The sequence below is a fragment of the Pezoporus wallicus genome, unplaced genomic scaffold, assembly GCF_028554395.1.
Source record: "Pezoporus wallicus isolate ANWC-B61680 ecotype Strahan unplaced genomic scaffold, APGP_CSIRO_Pwel_v1 contig_4722, whole genome shotgun sequence".
Taxonomy (NCBI): domain Eukaryota; kingdom Metazoa; phylum Chordata; class Aves; order Psittaciformes; family Psittacidae; genus Pezoporus; species Pezoporus wallicus.
Window position 1 is genome coordinate 6,287,796 of NW_026641840.1, and position 21,507 is coordinate 6,309,302.

General features: G+C 40.2%; 1 long non-coding RNA gene across 1 annotated transcript; it reads right to left on the minus strand.

The window, feature by feature from the left end:
• Positions 1-1,350: 1,350 nt before the first annotated feature.
• Positions 1,351-19,808, minus strand: LOC130607954 (uncharacterized). Its single transcript, XR_008974398.1, has 3 exons — positions 19,621-19,808; positions 5,073-5,128; positions 1,351-1,618 (listed from the first exon to the last, which is right to left on the minus strand). It is a non-coding gene; the product is annotated as an uncharacterized LOC130607954 (long non-coding RNA).
• Between the last annotated feature and the right edge of the window lie 1,699 nt (positions 19,809-21,507).

Sequence of the window (21,507 nt, forward strand, 5' to 3'; positions counted from 1 at the left end):
ACACACAGCCTGTCTTTCACAGTCTGCTCCACCATTTTCTTATTGCATGTTTTTTTCTTGTTGTGTCTATCCATCTCTCTTCCTTTTCCATTAAGTCACTCTCACTTCTCCTGTAGCTAACATATATTTTTACAGAGAAAAACATAAGCGGGGAAGGAAAGGAGGAGCTAGAGACCCCTGGAGAAAAAGACACTGATTTTGCAAGTGCAGGGGTGATGACATAGCTGCTGGAACACATTGGCCAAGAGCACTGCAACATCTTCTTACCCACTTCTCCCATATTATCATACCTCAGTAACCTCAAAAGTTTTCACTCTTTCTAAAAATTTCCATTTGGGCTCTGACTGAAGGTGAAATGTCCTGGAAGGTTTGAGTAAAAGAAGGTGGTAGCTTTTTATGTGGACTCCGTGTAACAAAACCATGCTTTCCCAAAACTAATTTTAAAGTAAGTGCCAAAAGACTTAAACTCTTCCTATTGTCTGATTTTGCTCTGATTTTGCACTTTAAAGAGAGAAATAAACACAAAAGTAAATCTAGAAATACTACTTAAGCAAAGGAGCAATGTGTAAATTATTTACCCAATTAAGAAATCAAGCAGCAGAAAATGCCAAAGGTTGCAATCATAACCTTAATTCAATTAATATTTTTTTCTGTCCATAGCTGTTGTTTATTTGGTCAAAATAAATGATGCTGCTCTCTACCCCTTGTTTACAGGGCTAACTGTGCCACAAGTCACATGGGATGACTGCTTAGAAATGGTCCCATTGCCAAGAGCATCATCCCTTCTTTGTCCATGACACAGGTTAATATTATGTGTATTAATATGCCAGTATAATACTGATGCAATGGAATATAAGACTTTATAAAATGTAATATATATGTATAGAATTTAGAATTTAATAAATAATATAGGACTTTACCTACTCTTTGTTAAACATCACAATGTGATTGTTAGTAGGAATTGTTACAATGTTCACCTTTGTAGGTGCAATCCTTGCTAAAAATGTTCTTCAGTGCAGACAGATCACATATCTCAGCATTTGCTTGATGCAGTTTTCTGTATGTAATACGTATTCATACTGATTGAAAACACTTATCTCCTCTAGATTATATATCCATGAAATAAAGAGCAGCGATGGACTGTATGTTGCCTGTCTTCCCAAAATGCATTTTACCTGTGCAAGGGATATAGTGTTTTAATTGCCAGCTCAAGAGCTAAGAAGTCAAGAAGTGTCACAATTGGTTTGTCCATATAACCTTTAATCTCTTGTTGTGCATATTCTCAAGTATGTAACAATATGCATTATCTAATTTAATGAGCACACACTCATTTGTCCTCAGGAAAAGTAATGAATGCAAAATATTTAATACTCATGCAGAATCCAATTAATTTATGAATGCAATTTGTCTTCATATTTCTGAGGATTTATAAAGTTGGCCTAGTTAATGATGGTAATCCAGTAGCACTACTCTGACTTCACTCTGATATTTAAAACAGCAACTTCTTCATGTTAAAAGAAACTTCTTATTTTTCTTTTTCTCCTTGGGAATGTATGCAATTTGCATTAGATCATAACTGCATATTTGTGAGTCCCAGTTAATTTGTCTTATCTGTGGCCTTCAGGGAAAAAAAATGGGGTTAATCAAATGATTTAGCATCATCTAAACAAGAACTAAGTAACCATGCTCATATTATTCTTATGAGCACTTCAGTTAACCCCAGTGAGACTACTCATCCGAATCAAATGAACAGGATCAAGCTTTCTGATCACTAACTAGTTTGTGTGATGTCAAAATGAATGTCCGTATAATGTGCATATTAAAAATGGAGCTAAGGATGGAATTTTGATTCTGGGGATCATTTTTATAATTTAAATGACTGACAACTCATAAAATGCAAAGGTTGTTTCTAATAATGTAATCTAGCAGTTCATATAATTCAAAACCACATTTGCCTGTTAACTGCTAGGTGAATTTTAGCACTTTGACCCAAGGAATGTCCTTTGATTACTCTACAGCACCTAACACACAGGGTTGCAACCTCAAAGGCACTCAGTGGCAGTAGTTTTGCCATTAATCACAGAGAGAGATAATCTGCAATGAACCAACTGGAGCAGTAAAACCCAGGAGGGAGTTACAGCAGAATTCACTAAGCCCTGAAAATTCAAAACTAAACTGAGACTTTGTCCTTTATTCATCAGATATCACAAGTTTTTGCAACAGAACTTACATAACCTGCAGCAGATGCTGTAATACATAAACGAATTGAATTGATCTAAGAGTTGATGTGAACTGTGAATGTCTTACTTCCATGCATTTGTTTTTATTCCTAAAAAAGAATTAACTTTTTTGGTGGTGGCTGGTGGCTAAGCAGAGCTTTACAGGAGTTCAGTGTCACAGATACATTTTCTACCATGTGCACAAGTTTACCCCTCAGGCAGAAAAAAGTGCATATTCAAATTGGTGTGGTTATTTAAATGAAGTCTCAACCACATATTTGCAGAAATAGTCTGTCTACAAAATTGTATTAAAAAAAAAAAAAACAAAAAAAAAGGTCCATCATCCCAGCCAAAGCAAGCACAAGAGTCTTCTAGAAGAAATTCTGCATAAATCTCTGGTTTGTTTGGAAGCTATTTTAATCTGGTTTTGTAATTATCTTCCTTTTCTCCTAGTCTACGTGTCAGTTCATATCCAGTGGGCCAAATTACATATAAGATCAAAAATCAGGTTCCACTAACTTTGTGTTTCCTTAAACCCAAGGAGACAGTACAAAGAATCAGATTTCACAGAGGACACGTCAGGAGAAGGAACTGTAAATGCCAGTGCACATTGCCCATGGCTCAGTGTTTCTTCTCCTGTTAAAACCGTCCCCTTAGACAGTAGTGGTAGTTTTGCATCTCAGTGCTCATCAGCCTCCACAGAAGGAATGCTGCTGCACTGAACAACAAGCTTAGTGCTCTCAGAGGGATCGGCGGCATGTGGGCTCGCAGGGGACAGCCACCAGGAGAGGAGGGCGGTGCTGAGCAGCTGACAATCCAGGCATTGGCAGGTCACCGTGGACTTTACATGGTCATTTTCCTGCCTTCTCTTCACTATCCCGAGAACTAAAACCTTAGCCAAATGTTTCCCAGAGTCTGAATTTGGGATTTTATGGTCCACAGCCTGAAAGAGCTCCAGGGACAGCAGTCTATGCATCATTTCCTTTTCTCTATCCTCTTTAATAAATGACAAATAAAATGGTGAATTACAGGTTTAAGCAGCTGATTGTGGGTTCTGCCAAGAGTCCTGAGACCTATTGAAGCCCAGGGAAGGGGTTTCACATATGGCTTTGGAAAAAACCTTGTCTTTGCCTGGCCTCACCTATTACCATTTTTCTGACAGAGTATCTCCCACCTTTCGAGAGCCCCAGTCCTCCTGGTTGGCAGCAGGAATAATTGCAGCCTCTGAAAACCACTAGAGCAGTTCCTGTTTGGATCTTTTTGGACTGCTGTCAGGCAGTGCACCCTCTCTGTTCTGCCTGCATTTCAGTGCCCTGTGTAAACTCCTGCCCTTGCAAGGAGGAAGCACTTCTCCTACGATGGGTTCTGTGGCAGGAGAGCTCTAGATGCCTATGTCTGAGTGCATGTTGGTGCCTGAGCCCCACAGAGATGCTCAGCTGCCAAAGGAAGATGGTCATTCAAAGCTGTCTTCATACTTTGTTCCAAACTCTGTATCCATCAGACTCTCACTGCAAAGATCTATTTGCCAACTACAAAATGGAAGACTGAATTTCAAAACCAGAAATTTTGGAAGGTCTTACATCTAAGTGCAAAGAGCTGGCTGAATGTTAACCTTGGACCAGGACTGGGTAAAAGCAATTAGAAAACTGCCTTCCCTATACTTCACCTAATGCCCCCCAAGTACAGAAGTAGAAGGGTAGCCTATATGCCTGACAGCACAACTGTTCACAGAGCTGTGTTGGGACCTGGCTCCAAAGGGATGAGCCTGGGGATCTCTGCAAAAGTCCACTCCAACTAATGCCCAGAGCAGCCCAGTACCAACATAATTGTAGGGATGCAAACAATTAGAAGAGGGCAGAAACACCTGAGACCATCATTGTCACCAGGGAAAAAGGCTGTGCACCTCAGCTTGAATTATCCACAAGCTGAGCTGGAAAGACCAAAGGGGAAAAGTGAACGAAGGTTGCAAAGGAATGTTAAGCAGTAAGATATCCCACCCCAGCTCTGCTACAAGCGTTTGTTTCAAACAGCTGTTTCCTATAAAGCTGACTTGAAAATTGGTATCTTCCTACTTCTGAGAGAATTTGTTCACTTCATCTTTTTACTGGCAAAAGCACTGTTATTGCTTTTCATTCCTGCCAGCCCTGCAGAGCCATGTCAGTGCTGTGGAGGTGAACTGGAGTCTATTTTGGCATGAAGCAGAAAGAACACAGCTTGATCTCAGATCCCAGGGTGAATTTTCAGTGCTGGCAGTCAAGAAAGTCGTGGTTTTATTTGTAAATTAAAAGAGAGGTCAACAGGAAAGTCATTTGGGAAAAGAAATTGAAAAAAGCAAATATGGAACCCTACCATGCCATTTATAGTCCTTTATAGGTGAGAGCACAGTTTACATAATGTAATTTGAGTTATAAATAATATTATTGTTTGTTTCAGCCAAAAAGCTGTAGCTCATTTAATTAAGAGAATGGATGTGTTTGCGTTGTGTTACTCATATTGTAAAGTATGTTTGTAATAATAACCTATGGAAAAGTTACTGCAGTGGCAGGGGAAAGGATAGTAAAAGAACTTACACAATTTCCAGTAAGAGAAAAACCTGAGGATTATCAGATCACTTTGTTCCTGTAAATCATGTAGCTGAAAAATAGAAAAAGAAGTAAGGGAAGAAATGTGAATTGGCATATTTGACTTTGGAGTCCAAAGTTAAAAAGAGACCATTTGCACACATAAGCCTGGGAGAGAGGCTTAGTCATTTCCTAAATCTGTTCAACACTCACGGTGTCCCATTGCCTTGGCTGGTGTGCAGTGCATACTCAGCGGTAAACCATATAATATCTATCAATCTTAAATGCTCACCTATTTCAAGCACCATTGGTGCAGAATTGCTATGTCATGTCAAACAGAAATGTTCACTGCAAAAGAGAAAAAAAACATGCTTTTTCAAATACTGTAAATGGAAACACCACACAAAAACACAGACGCAGCAAAAAAAAATATGTCGCACCATCCAGGAATCTAAGATGGCAACAGAGGAAAATTTGTAGAACTTCTTTGAGCCAAGTAAATACTGACATTTAATTTTCATGAAGTTTGTGTGACCTTCCATCCCCCACCCCAAAGGAACGTAAAAAAATGAGGTTTAAAAAAAACCCAAAACATTAGGCAGTATAAAACAATACTTCATAATTTCAGATTGCTGTATATGGAACAGATTGTTCCCATCAGGAGTAAGGCAAGTCAAGGAAAGGTAAAGAAGAAACACATTCTTGTGTGCCAAGGTGAATGAAGCAAGGGGCTGTGATTTGATTTTTAATGAATGGATCCACCCAATGACAGTAACACATGTAGCAGGATGTTATAAGCTGTTTCCATGGCTCCCTAATGTGGCTGCTGTTTTGTGCAGGGAAGAGGCAGGGGATAGGAGACTGAGAGGGTTGTCCCCCTCAGATTCAAAGACCAAAGTCCAAGCTCTGATCTGTACTGGTGCCAAAGGCCATTTTCAATAAATCCAGTTATAAATAGAAACTCATCTGTTGAAGCCAGGAACTCCAAGGCATCCGAATGCGATGCTAGCCACATCACCCCCCTGGCTGTCACTAGTTATAGAAAACACTATACTATGGTCATGCTTTCTTGGAAAACCACATAGGCAGACCTTTGACTCATATCAATACAGGGGACCTGGGTTTACATTAGCAGGGACAAGTGATGTTACAGATATATCCCAGTGATAGCTGATCACAAGGGTCTCAAGGTAATATAAGAAAATCAAACTCAAAGCAGCTAGGCTATTTCCATTGCTTAAACTAAAGTGAATGTATAAACTTAGCACTTCAAAAGTAATATAGATTGTTTGGCCACATGTTTCAGTTATCTGCGGACCATAACAAGCAATTCCCGGTCTTGGAGCTCGCAAACGTGGTGGATCAATAAGCCAGACAAAACCAAGTCCAGCTGGTACCAAAACTAAAAACAAAAAGGGCACCCTCTCCACAAAAGAGAGCCACAGAGATATCACTGCTTTGGAAAAAGGGCTAGAGATGTCAGGAAGCTACAACACTGCTCACATACTCTCTGACAAACTGTGCAGCAGAGGGTCACAACTTATATTATCCCTACACTGAGCAAAGGGGCAGTGAAAAACCGGTGCAGTAAACACCTTGAAGAAACTTTGGAATGATAATGAACGTGTAAATTGTCACACAACTTCTAAGGCAGGCATGCTCAAAAGAGCAGATTTTGGCCTCTTCAGGAACCTGCTTCGGAAGGTTCCATGGGATATAGCCCTAGAGGGCAGGGGGGCCCAAGGCTGCTGGTTGATATTCAAGGATCACCTGCTACAAGCTCAGGAGTGTTGCATCCCAACCAGAAGGAAGTGCAGCAGGAGGGCCAGGAGACCTCTTTGGATGGGCAAGTTGCTCCTGAGGAAAATTCAAATGAAAAAAAGAGGCTTATAATAAGTGGAAGCAAGGACAGGTGGCATGGGAGGAGTACAAGGATGTTGTCTGGGAAGCTAGGGACCAGGTTAGGAAAGCTAAGGCCCAGGTAGAATTAAACTTGTCTAGGGATATTAAGGATAACATGAAGGGATTCTACAGGTACATAGCATATAAAAAACAGACTAGGGAGAACGTAGACCCCTTCAGGAAGCTCTCGGCAGAACTGGCTACACAGAATTTGGAGAAGGCTGAGGTTCTGAATGACTTCTTTGCTTCGGTCTTCACTGGCAAAGGCTCTGACCGCACCACCCAAGTCTTGGAAGGCAGATGCAGGGACTGTGAGAATGAAGACCTTGCGCCCACTGTAGGAGAGGAGCTGGTTCGAGACCATCTTAAAAATCTGAATGTGCACAAGTCCATGGGTCCTGATGAGATCCATCTGCGGGTCCTGAAGGAGCTGGTGAATGAAGTTGTGAAGTCGCTGGCCATCATATTTGAGAAATCATGGCAATCAGGTGAAGTTCCTGATGACAGGAAAAAGGGAAATATAGCCCCCATTGTCAAGAAGGGGAAAATGGATGACCCGGGGAATTACAGAGCAGTCAGTCTCACCTCTGTGCCTGGCAAAATCTTGGAGCAGATTCTCCTTGAAGGCATGCTAAGGCACATGAAAAACAACAAGGTGCTTGATGACAGCCAGTATGGCTTCACTAAGGGCAAATCCTGCCTGACCAATTTGGTGGCCTTCTATGATGGGGCTACAGAACTGATGGACAGGGGTAGAGCAGCTGACGTCATCTACCTGGACTTGTGTAAAGCGTTCGACACTGTCCCACACGACATCCTTGTCTCTAAATTGGAGAGACATCAATTTGATGGATGGACCACTCGGTGGATAAAGAACTGGCTGGATGGCCGCACGCAAAGAGCTGTGGTCAATGGCTCAGTGTCTGGCTGGAGACCAGTAACAAGTGGTGTCCCTCAGGGATCAGTGTTGGGACACTGGTGTTGTTCAACGTCTTCGTTGCTGACATGGACAGTGGGATTGAGTGTGCCCTCAGCAAGTTTGCCGATGACACCGAGCTGTGTGGTTCGGTTGATACCCTGGAGGGAAGGAATGCCATCCAGAGGGACCTTGACACACTTGTGAGGTGGGCTGATGCCAACCTCATGAAGTTTAACCATGCCAAGTGCAAGGTCCTACACCTGGGTGGGAGCAATCCCAGGCACAGCTACAGGTTGGGCAGAGAAGAGATTCAGAGCAGCCCTGCGGAGAAGGACTTGGGGGTGTTGGTCAATGAGAAAATGAACATGATCTGGCTTCAGTGTGTGCTCACAGCCCAGAAAGCCAACTGTATCCTGGGCTGCATCAAAAGAAGCGTGACCAGCAGGTCAAAGGAGATGATCCTGCCCCTCTACTATGCTCTTGTGAGACCTTACTTGGAGTATTGTGTGCAGTTCTGGTGTCCTCAACATAAAAAGGACATGGAACTGTTGGAACAAGTCCAGAGAAGGGCCACGAGGATGATCAGGGGACTGGAGCACCTCCTGTATAAAGACAGGCTGAGGAAGTTGGGGCTGTTCAGCCTGGAGAAGAGAAGGCTGTGTGGAGACCTCCTAGCAGCCTTCCAGTATCTGAAGGGTGGGTATAGGGATGCTGGGGAGGGACTCTTCATTAGGGACTGTAGTGATAGGACAAGGGGCAGTGGGTTAAAACTGAAACGGGAAGTTTAGATTGGATATAAGGAGGAAATTCTTTCCTGTTAGGGTGGTGAGGCACTGGAATGGGTTGCCCAGGGAGGCTGTGAATGCTCCATCTGTGGCAGTGTTCAAGACCACGTTGGACGAGGCCTTGGGTGATATGGTTTAGTGTGAGGTGCCCCTGCCCATGGCAGGGTGGTTGAACTTGATGATCTTAAAGTTCTTTCCAACCCTAACTATTCTATGATTCTATGCTCCAGAGGAGTTTCACCAGTCCCAAGTGAATCATCCTTCCTCCCTGGAGCAGCAGCATCTTTTGCACTGATGGGCAATCATGGCAAGGAAGTAAAAATCAGAGGTTAAATATAGGTCCTGGCACAGCATGCCTGTGAGGGAGACCACTTGCCCTGGTGGAGTGTTGGCTGAACTCCCTTCTAGTCCCTGGGGCTCTCAGCCTCAACCTCCACCAGGAAGAGGCCTCCCATCCTGGGGAACACTGAGCCAGGGTGGTAGCTTCACCCAGTAGCACTGAGACACCAAGCCTGGGAACAGGGGAGCCCATGAGCCCCACTACAGCCAGGGTTGCCTGGGACCAGGGCTTGTCACCAATGCACAGCAATACCAGGGACCATTCCTTCTGTTGCTGTGCTTCATCCCTTACCCCAAATATAAACAACCCTCAAAAAAAAGTGAAAACCATGGAAATGGGAAACCAGTGGGGAAAAGGTGCTGTAACAAAAATAAATGACACCTGAGGTGGATGCACTTCATCAGTAGATTTCCACATCAGAGTTTTAAACATCTTCAACAGAGAAATATATTAGTTCGTAAGAAAAAACACACTTCCTTCTGATAAAATGGACACAAGATTATTGACAATGAGGATTTGGGGTTTCGGGGCTTCAGGGCTTTAATTGAATCTTTGCCTTTGATACCAAAAATATTCACAATATATTTGAGGGCTTTGCTTTTCTGTACCACAGAGAGAAGACCTTCGTGAACCATCTAATTTTGGAATAGCATGAATTCTCAGGACCGAGGAAGGGAGCATGCCAAGGTAATAAATTGTTCACTACTCAGCAGAGGAAGAATCTGGGGACTCCAGCATGGTAACAGAGACTTTATAGAATACAGCAGGAGGCTTAACCTTTTAACTTGACTGAAGTTGGCAATTTCTGAGAGCCTGTGAGAGGTACCTAAGAAAAACAAGGCTTTTGTCAGTAGGATCTAATTCACTGCAGGGAATCCTTACTCATTCAAAATTCATCAGGAGTCTGTAAGTTTAAAATAGTTGAAATCTGCGGTATAATAAGCCAGTAATAAATGTGACCAAATCAGATCAAGCAGAAAAAATAAAACTCATAACTTCCAGAGAAACAGTGCAGTTTAAAACAAGTAAAATCAAAGCATAACATAAAGATCACAACAGTGGTAGGGATGGTCAACACATATTTATTTTTGGGCCAAAAGTTGGTGATTATTTCTTCTACAGAATATGCAAACTCTCACTTGTCCTGAATGATGAGTGCAAAAATTATACACATGATACTGTTCTGGTCTGCAATAATTGATCTTTTCTACTCAGCATCCAACCAGCTTAGATTTCCACAGGCATTCTAAACAAACTATTGTATTTTTGACAAGTTCACATGGGCCCACCTCTCAGGCCTGTTAAGTCCTTTTGGATGGCATCCCTTCCCTCCTTCAACCACACCACACACCTTAGTGTGTTGCTGGCAAACTTGCAGTTGTATGTTTGGGAAAGTGTATTGTGTCTATAGTCTAAGAATACCCTTTGAGAGATTTATACTCAAATTGCGTTGGTTGACTGGAGCCACTCTAACATTTAAAGGCAGGAAAGGGAGTAGATGAGCCATCTGTGGCCTGAAACAGTTTGGTAGGATGGATATCACTCTTTCCAGGTCAAAAAACAACAAACTTACTACAAGAGTGGAGATTGTGCATTTAACATAAAAAAAAAAAAAAAGCATTTAATTAAATTGTACCTATTTTATACTTTGTTATATTTCCCTCTGTCATTTGTTATTAACTGCAGACTGCATCAAATTTCTTTATCAAACAATAAGTGATAACAGTTTGGGTCCTTTTAAAGCCACAAGGTAAATGGGATTGCTACTGCAACAGCAGGTGGGACAAGTTTGGGGAAGGAAAAGTGAAATGTGTTGGAATCTGCTCAGGGTTTTGGAACATTGGCATTCCTCAACAACAAGGTGAAAATAAATAATTTTAGCCTTGCAGAAGTTACCAAACATATATTTCTTGACATTATGCTTTTTTGTTCTCTAAATTCAGACATGTAGGTGTGAAAATTCACACAAGTCTGAGTTTCCAGGGTTGAAATAACATCACTTTCTGGGTGTCAAAGGAGAAATTGCATTATTTAAGCGTGAAAAACAATATACACCTGAAGACAGAAATTTCAGTAGTTTGATGATGGTACCATATTAATCCTGATCTGTGTCTGTTGGCATGTGTTTCTCAGGAAAAGTGAAGACAGTGTAACAAGGGACATACTTCTAGTCTTACCCCTGCTAATTCACTCCACCACACCTAAAGAATAATTTGTCTGAGCCCATTCCAAACAAATCTTTTTATGCCTACTCTATTTAGGAGGGGCAGGTGAACCCCTGCAGTTCCCCTAAGATTAAAAGTACTGTTTGTATTTTAGAAAAAAAGAGCAATATTAAATTATGCTATTTTAACACAGTTGTGGACATAGGTCTATTGGGCTAACCTAAGATTCAGTGTCTATTCTCTCATAAGAAGAGGTGTTAGACCATGGCAAAGTCTTCTGAGGGGAAGCACCTCTCTGCTGTCCTGACACTGATGTTGAGGGGGGGTAGTGCTGAGGTATAAAAGAAGTGCCAAGTGTTGGTCATTTTTTGTGCAAAGCGCAGAGCTTTCTGCTGTGAAGTGTAGAAACTAATTGCTATTGATGAAACCGGATAACACTTCACAGGTTTCACAGTGCCCTGGGTTCAGCAGTCGCAGTCACTTTTCTCCTTAGTAGCTGGTGCAGTGCTATGGTTTCAACTTTCAGCCTGGGAACAGTGCTGATAACACAGATGGTTTCAGTTACTGTTCAGTAATGTTTACTCTGACCAAGGACTTTCTGAGTCTCATGCTCTGCCAGGGAGGAGGGGAAGCCAGGAGGAAGCAGAGACAGGACACCTGACCCAAACTGACCAAAGAGGTATTTCATGCCACAGCACATCATGCCCAGTATATAAACTGGGGGCAGTTACCCAGAAGGGCCGGATCACTGCTCGGTCAGGCTGGGTATTGGTCGGTGGGTGGTGAGCAGTTGTATTCTCTTCCCTTGTTATTTCCCTTATCATTATTATTGGTGGCAGCAGCAGTGGTTTGTGTTATACCTTAGTTACTGGACTGTTCTTATCTCAACCTGTGGGAGTTACATTCTTTTGATTCTCCTCCCCATCCCTCTGGGAGCTGGGGGAAGAAGCAGAGGGGGAGGGAGTGAGTGAGCAGCTGCTCAGTTCTGAGTTATTGGCTGGGCTTAAACCATGACACAAAGGAAGCTGATTCTGTGGCGATCACGTAATTCCATTAAGTTTCATTATTTTTGTGATGTTCTGTATAAGAAATCTGTAGGCGTAAAGCCCCACTTTTTCCAGGTGCATTATGGTTTATCTTTGTATACTGGTTTTAGACAAACACAAATGCATATATCAGTTTGCATCCAGGTAAGATGCTATTTTTAAAAACACCCAGTGTAATTTCTTCCTTTCTTCAGAAAATAGTGGAGATCTTAAAACATCCAGTTCACTGACAAATCGGGTAGTTGTTCAGTCCAAGTATGGTTAAGTAGACCTGGGAGAAGAAACAACCATATTGCATACTAGCAACTTAGTAGAGCTGTCAGCTTTGTCTCCATCTCTTCCTCCTCTGGATGGTCCCAATGGACTAGATATGGAAAGGAGGGAAGCTTGTAGCCCCGGAGCTGTGCACAGTTCCCAAGTTCTTACGAGATGTTCCTGTGCTCAAGGTACAGTACATAACCAACACATTAAAGACTTTGGTATGTGTCTCCCAAGAAAGTTGGTCAGCAGTGATAAAAGATCCTATGGAGACAACTTTATGTGGCAAAGCAGAATACTTCTCAAGTTCTTCATCAGTCTTTCCAGGTAATGGGAGAAAATGGGTGTTCACCATCTACAATTAAGATCTGGGAAGAGGCAATATGGTTGCTTAATATCAAAAAAAGGCCAAAGCAGATGTGATCACTTACTTCTTCTTCCAGAAGTAAATTCTGACATGAATTGTTATGTAAAATACAAGAAATATCCATCAACAAAAGCTTAATTGCAGGAGGCATAGCAACCCACTGGATATTATGAGGAACTTGCTTTAGGCACTGCCTAAATTGTTTTAAAATTGATGCATATGAACAGGTAACATGCCAAGGATTTTGGTCAAGCTGGAGTCAAAGGTACATCAACCCAAATGATCTTTATTACGATATAAGTAATGCTAGATAGGCTAAGGATCAGGCCTCCAAAGGAAAAATGTCAAAATGAAATTCAATGCAGGAAATGCAGGAGAAGGACTGAAAGGGAAAAGCACAACAAACAAACAGTGACTTTGTAAATACAGTTGCATTTTGTTCATTCAAAAGAAGAGCAGCCAATCTAAGTAAAGACAAATTGAAGGGACACATATTAATGGATAAAATTCAGGATGAAAATAAAAGCAGAATGATGATGGAGAAAAACAGTCATGCACCTAAAAGTGGACTACAAAATCATTCAGGAGAAAACCTACTTCCAACATTAACTGAGTTTACATGATTCTACTGTATACCTTATGGTGAACAACAGCATTTTAGCAAGATCTCAGGCCATCAGCAGGAGGTGGCCCAAGAGGGACAGGAGAGTCTCCCAGACTAGTAGGGAGGATAAGTATCTACACCGACATTTTGGAGGATCTCAGTAATGAGTTTGTCATTGTTTTTGCCATAGTGAGTTTGGAAGTTATCTAAAATTCCATTTTGAGTCAATAATGATGACATAATGAAAATAATGCCCAGTAACAATAATTTACACAGCATCAAGTTATGCTGCTTTTTGCTATATTGTGTGTCAAAGTATTCTTGAAACACAATTTGGAACTGATAGATGCTTACCTAATATTCATGTGTATTTCTGCTGATGCCATCCAGAGGGACTTTGAGACACTTGAGAGGTGGGCCAATGCCAACCTTATGAAGTTCAATAAGGCTAATTACAAGGTCCTACAAATGGGTCGGGACACCACCTACAGGTTGGGCAGAGATTCAGAGCAGCCCTGCAGAGAAGGACATGGAGGTTGTTGCTTGATAGAAAATGAATATGAGCCAGCAGTGTGTGCTCGCAGCCCAAAAAGGCAGCCCAGAAAGCCAACCATATCCTGGGCTGCATCAAAAGGAATGTGACCAGCAGGTCGAGGAGGTGATCCTGTCCCTCTACTCTGCTCTTGTGAGGCCTCACTTGGAGTATTGTGTGCAGTTCTGGTGTCCTCAGCATAAAAAGGACATGGAACTGTTGGAACAAGTCCAGAGGATGGCCATGAGGGCGATCAGGAGACTGGAGCACCTCCCGTATGAAGACAGGCTGAGAAAGTTGGGGCTGTTCAGCCCGGAGAAGAGAAGGCTGCGTGGAGACCTCCTAGCAGCCTTCCAGTACCTGAAGGCGGGCTATAGGGATGCTGGGGAGGGACTCTTCATTAGGAACTGTAGTGATAGGACAAGGGGTAGTGGGTTAAAACTTAAATAGGGGAAGTTTAGATCGGATATGAGGAAGAAGTTCTTTACTGTAAGGGTGGTGAGGCACTGGAATTGGTTGCCCAAAGAAGTGTTAAATGCTCCATCCCTGGCAGTGTTGAAGAAGTTGGACAGAGCTTTGGGTGACATGGTCTAGTGTGAGGTGTCCCTGCCCAATGCAGTGGGGTTGGACATAGATGATCTTAAGGTCCTTTTCAACCCTGACAATTCTGTGATTCTGTGATTCTATGAAATGTTTACCGTATCTTAGAAGCAGCATATCTGCAATGTGATGCAAGGGTTGCTATGGTGACTTCACATCTCTTATTTAATCATGTACCTGAGTAAATACACATTATATCAATCTCTGTTAGAGGTGCTATTAGTAAAGTTATGTCAGCATTTCTATCAAAAATACTTGTTTTCCTGTTGCAACTTAACCAAAAGACAAAGAAAGCTATTCCTAGACCAAACTCGCAAAAGTCTTTGCAATCTTCTAGTGTATTTTTTTCATAGCTTTAATCACTTTTTCAAGCCCTCTGTTATAAAAATGAAGTAAAAAATCTGGATTTATTTCTATTCTTGAGTAGCTAGTCACTTTGACTAAGACAATTATAGAACTTTTCAGTTAGAAACATCTTTAGAAAGATTTCAGAGTTAGTTTTTATTTCACTGTTCCAGTCTGTGCCAGTGGGCACTCAGTCGGGAGTTAATTGCATTACTTCTCTTATAGCCCTTCTCTACTGCCAGAGTGGCATAAAGACACTTTTGTGTAAAGGAGAACCTTAGACTGTTAGTTCTTGTATTCAGTGATTCAATTTTACTAAATGTCATGAGAAATTTAATTTGTAAACTCCAGTGCATTCTTCTTGAGCAATTATTTGAGTCATTCCCCAGGATAACGCACAAGGAGGGAGTGTGTTGCTGGAAGTAATCAAATACTTTTATCTTTTTGGCACCTATTTATTTTTCTAATCAATTACTTTGAAAAAGAGTAGGTAACTTTCTGAGAATATGTTTCTCTGTGAGCTCCCCTGTGTATGTCAGGATAACTCTTGCATTATGCAGTTGTATAAATTTGTCAGTTGACCTGTTTTCCTTCTGTGAGTTGTTTTTCCTTTTTAACTAAAATGACATTTGTAGGAAATATCTATTTTTGGCAAAATCCCTTAGATAATTATATTTTTGAAACAAAACTGATGCAAAAGAATTTCTAAATATATACATTTTTACTCAAAATTTGGGTTTTTAAGGACCTGGGTGAAAAAGTCACAATTTACAGAAAATTATGCTGGAACTTGCATATGTGCTTGCATGTTGACCTTGTGAAGACTAAACCTTTAAGTGGAACAATTTCTTCTGTGCTTCATGTCAGCTAGTAAGAGTGGACACTCATTACTAAATTGGCTGAACAGTGTGGCTGAACAAACACATCTTTCCCGAAAGTGAGGAAGAACATGGTTGGATAGAGTAACTCAAACATATCCTAAATGTACATTAGTAACTGGTAATGAGAAGGGAAGGCTATTTTTTGAGAATTTACTCCTATAGTAAGACAGAGAGAGATGTGATGTGTTTCAGATGCTGCCCTGGCATAAACTATAGAGGGTGAGGTTTTACATGACATAAATCAAGGCCTTCATGTTAAATGGAGTCAAAGAGATCACTGAAATAATTTTGAAGGTGTTTGAGGAGGTGGCTCCAATTTTAAGTACTACAGTGTTTGGATTACTGCCTAAATTGCTGCTCAGTTTCTGCAGCACCACATAGGACATAGCTAAAGCTCCAAAAAGTCAAGTATTATAGCCTTCTGCTGTAAGGCCTTCTTTCCAAACCCAAGCCAGCACTGAAGGATTAGGGTCACAAGAAGCAACAGTAAAAATATTAGAAAACAGTGTCCAGTAATGTAAACAAACAATAGAACATAATGAATTCTGCATGTCTTGTGGCACCCACCTACAACTAAAATATGACTAGAGTACAAACCTATCCATTGTTCAAAAGAATTATCACCATGAAGCAGTAGTAATACATCGTTTTTTTTCCCATTAAGATCCTATATGCGTATTTTCCATACCAGTTGTCTTCAGTCATATACATCAATGTGCAAAGAAATCTTTCTAAAACAGCGAGTCAGCATATTCTTTCTCTATCTATCTGTTTTCTTCACTTATATGGAAAAAATTGAGCAAAGAGGACTGGAATGGGAGGTCTAAGTTCTGCATTTAAGGGTCTTTATTGGAAAACATTTTTCAGACCCTGAGGGTGAATACCTATGTAATAACAGCAAAGCATGGCAGCTCTGTCAATCTCACTCATAATAAGGCACACATGAGTTTTTCAGATATATGAATCTTAGAAGGTAGTAGCTGAACTATCTTGAAAAAAGCAGCTGAAAACAGTAAGATACACCAGCGTGATGTGTTTAGAACAACTGCCCTTCATCCCTTAGCAGGTTAGTGCCCACATGTTGAAACAGTTGACACTTCAATTTCTCTATGGACAGTACCAACCAGAATGCTTTCAAAGTATATAACCTTGAGATGACAAATGTGTGGACTAGAAGACCTACAAGAAATGGGAAAAATCTTGATCCATGCTTAAAATGTTGAACAAATGTGATACTATTTATTGTATGCGCAATTGTACGAGACACAATAGATCATTCTGAAGTTAACTGTACATTTTCACTGTTTTTGTTTTGTGATAGATTTAGCTCTTCTTAGTGAAACTCACTGGTAGCTAAGACTTCTTGCTGTTACTTTTTTTCTTTTCTGATCAAAAATCTATGATGTAAATCTGGAAATATGATCTTGGGTGTTACAACTTTACCAAAATTCTTATGAACCACCAGTAAGCCACAGATTCCAGACCTTGAAAGTCATGCAACAGACACCCTTAGTACATAATTTGACATTATTTTAGTCTATTGGTGTAAATATCAACACCAGAAAGCAAAAATTCAGAACCATGGTATGATAAGTTTCATTGTTAAAATATCATAGTGTTATCCAAGTGTGTAAAGTTCAAAGGAGGGGAAGATTCATCATCTTGTCAATATTGTGAATTTCACTTTCAAATCATGGAAGGACCATCCTTGTGTTACATGTCAGATGCTAGACCCTATGATAGCTAAAGAGTTCAGAGTTTGAAGAAAGTAATTAAAAAATTATGTTATGAAGGAATGGGTTAAGAATTTTTAAGAATATTACATTGAGGTCAGATGTCTGCATGAACTGAATTTCATAAAATCCTTGTGAAATAGGGAGGAAACTATTGAAAAATGTCTCATATGTCACTGCCACTGGTGAGTGTTACAAGTAGTAGTAGTCTAGATTAACATCAGGTCTTAGAATCACAGAATCATAGTTTGGGTTGGAAAGGACCTTAAGGTCATCCAGTTCCAACCACCCTATCATTGGCAGGGACACCTTACACTAAACCATGTCACCCAAGGCTTGTCCAACCTCGCCTTCAACACTGCCAGGGATGGAGCATCCACAACCTCCCTGGGCAACCCATTCCAGTGCCTCACCACCCTAACAGGAAAGAATTTCTGCCTTATACCCAATCTAAACTTCCCCTGTTTTAGTTTTAACCCATTACCCCTTGTCCTGTCACTACAGTCCCTAATGAAGAGTCCCTCCCCAGCATCCCTATAGGCCCCCTTCAGATACTGGAAGCCTGCTATGAGGTCTCCACGCAGCCTTCTCCAGGCTGAACACCCCCAACTTTCTCAGCTTATCTTCATATGGGAGGTGCTCCAGCCCCTGATCATCCTCATGGCCCTCCCCTGGACTTGTTCCAACAGTCTTGATGATTTGGATTTCATAACACTATGGTCAGTTTCTCTATGTACTGATATATATGGTAGAGTTATCCCATTTTACATCAAGATAAAGTTTGCTTCAAAGTAAAAAAACAATTCATAACATTACAACAAAAAGCATAACAGATTCCTGCTTATCTAGCAATCTATGACCTTAATTTACAGAGCACTTCTGATTCCTAATATAGCTCATTTTCTCCTTTTTTTCTTTAATTAATCCAGCCATTAGATCTGAAAATTTAAAATTCATGTTTCAGAAATTAGTGTTAAAGACACTGAATTGGAGGATAAAAGACAAGGTAAGTTAATAAGAGTCAGATAACTCCACTATGAAAACAAAGACTGATATTTAAGGAATTACCCTTTGCTCCTCAAGCTCACTACAGGTCTTGGTAGGAAGTATGAGTTCACCCCTCTGCTTTCAAACCAGATTAGTGAGCAATGTGATTATTGTAACTGAGATGAGCAAAATTTCTGGATGCTGCAGGAATATGATTTTTTAGTATTTTTTTTCCTTTTACAGTGAAATAAATAAGAGATAAAGTTACTCAAACGGATCTTCCTTTGCCACTAATAAGAATTTATCTTGAATAAGTAGCTCAGGGTTCAGTCCATGTTTCTACTTTATGGTTTATTGCCTACAGATACCTATGTAAGTGAAAACACAAAGCAAGTGAAAAAGTGGCTGATGGACATTTTCAGTTTTGTTGGAATGAGGTGTCACAGAACTCACACATCTTAAAAGCATGACTCATCTTGTGCTTTTTGGCTTCTGTTTTACTATGGAAAACATTCTTTTCTGCTCTCAGAAAGTTTGGTTTTGTGGCACTTATAGTTAAATAGTTCAGATCTTCCTCCATGCGAGAGAAACACGTGACCAACTTCATGCAGGAGTAGATGAGACATTGGATCATGTCCTTTCTGAAAACCTACATTGTTTGTCAGTGGTGGAGGAGAAGAGCACCTCAGCCATGGCCCACTGATGACCTGCCTTGTGTCACTCCCAATTCCTCTTTTTTTTTGAGCTAGAATGATTGCAGAAACATCTCCAAGTGAGAAGGAGCACTTTGAGAAATTCCTTCAGCTAATTAAAGTTAGGTGTTGACAGGCTGAAGGGATTCCAATCCAGACATTGGCAGAAGAAAGGTTAAAACACAGCCCAGAATGGAAGTGTGAAGTTTGACTGGCTCAGGAGACACAAACTTTCCCCTCTAGGTCAAAAGACTGAACTTAGCAATTGAAAAATCTGTTGTCACTGTTGCAGTTCAGGATGCTCCAAAAAATTTAGCTGTAGCTAGTTCAGCTGCACATGTAATAAAACCCTTGTAATCATTTCAGTTGTTCACAGTTTAACGTGAATCAGAACCAGATCTGAAACAAGTCATATATCTTGAATTGGCCTGATATTAGCTATACAGTAATTCTTGTTTCCCTCTTGCCAAAGTGGTGAAGCTAGAGTAGTCTGATCTTTCATATCAAGCCAAATATGGATAAGAAAGAGCTCTACACACAAACACTTCTAGAAATAGTAATATATTAATTTGCAAATAGAAATGTCACTGAATAGTACACACGGACATTGCATCTGTACAAGAATATGGAAATTTTCCACTTTCATATTTAAGTATGACTATAGAAAGTAATTTTCTCACTTACCACATAGCACTGCTTGCAATAGCAAAACAAACTTTATCTTCTGAGTCTCCTTGTTTTGCTGGAATGGAGGTGGGGAGAAATTCAGCTCAGTTCATCAACATGTTTAAATAGTGCCTTTGAGAAAGGATTCAGAAGCAAATATGTACTGTTGCACTGGGCAGCTGCTCTTGCGGGTTTCCCGTTAAATAAACATCTATTGCAAGGTACGTCTCGTAATGAGGTTGTTTTCTCTAGACTTTTTCTAGGGTCATGGTCATCACCTGGGAATTGTGGTTTTCAGATTTACGAAATTACTAATCAATATTTGTGTAGAATTACACAACGGTATAAGAAACAATAGTGGTGTATGAATGTGCAGCACCTAAAAGTAAAATGCTAATTTCCTGTGAGAACTGCTGATTTCCAGATTTTACTTTAATCTGTTCTTAGCAGGTTCAAGTAGTTTAAGTGAAAAAAGTTATGCTAAATATTTTTTAACATTTGCAAAAAAAAAAAAATGCTTGTATATGTAACTCCTGTTACTTTCAATAGGCATGAGCAATGTGGAGAAGCATGAGCCTTTGCAGGAATGGTCACTGCTCACTGAAGTGCGCTCACACTTGTCTCTGCTGTTCAGTCTGCTGAACCAGGAAAATACTTTTACGGATAGGATTTGATTTAAAGAAATACTAATGGCTTAGTGGAAGTGAAGAACACTTATTCTTTAGTACCTCATTTTTTTTTATTTATTCTTTTTTTAAGGTAATATACTAATAGAATTTTTTCTCATTAGCTACCATTTTAACCAGAATAGTAAGTATATTATTTTTCAGCTTCAGAAAGACAAAAATCTCCAATTTGAACTTCTTTTCTGAGTGCTTTTACAACTGTACAGAGTTACAACAGCATCTCAGCTACTGCCAAGACTGTACTCACTTCGGAGTTAGGTTTTCAAACTACAGTGGTGTCTGGCTTCATCTGTCTGATTTTTAGCAGCTGTGTTTGAATTGAGAACTTGATTGACAATTATCTCATCTTGACAGGAGCTTGATTACTTGGTCTATGAAAAGATTCTTTATGCTATTTTGTGATAAACAGTTACCTTTTTATCCCTCTTTTTGGTGCTTTTACTTGTTGCTGAACAGCCACAGCTACAGTATTTAAAATTAAGCCAAAACCATTTGGTGGTTGTGGCTGGCATGAAGCTTCAGTGACTAGTAGTATTACTTCTTGGACTTGCTGATGTCGATGAAGTTTTAACATGGATAGAATTCAAAATCAATTTTTCTCCAACAGTTCTACCTAGCAAAGATTGTGATAAACTATGTTAATTTAGGATTGAAGAGAGAATGAAAAGCCAGCAATAAAGGCCCTTTGACAGCAGTGGGGGATGAGTAATGGAAAATGTTCTTGCTGCAGAGCAGCAGAGTGTAATTTCTAAAGGAACCAGTCTTTAATTAATTGGAAAAGCAGTAAACTCAGTCAGTCACAGTGCCAAAATATTGCAGTTCAGTTGAAGGATTTTATTGAACTAATTGATTTAATTGTTTTAAGTAATGCCGTTATAAGAGTCATTATTAAGAAACATTATTCTCAATATAATTTTCTGAAACATAAAAACTTTTTACGAAGCAAGTGATTTTCATTTAAGAAAAGGAGACAACTGTTTTGATTGAAAAGAGAAACTTGACTAGGTTGTGTTTCATTAGGAATTATCAGTACTTGATTTTGGATGTCCTCATAGATAATGTGAAGCACTTACTTTGTAAGTGAAGGGTGCTTCAGCTATGTTTAGACTAGCTTAAACATTTCTAATGTCATTTTTCCAGCATCGCAAAATTGATTTCATTTTATCTGCCTAATCTAGACATAATGGACCAGGGAAGTCTGCGTCCCCCTTTTTGCACA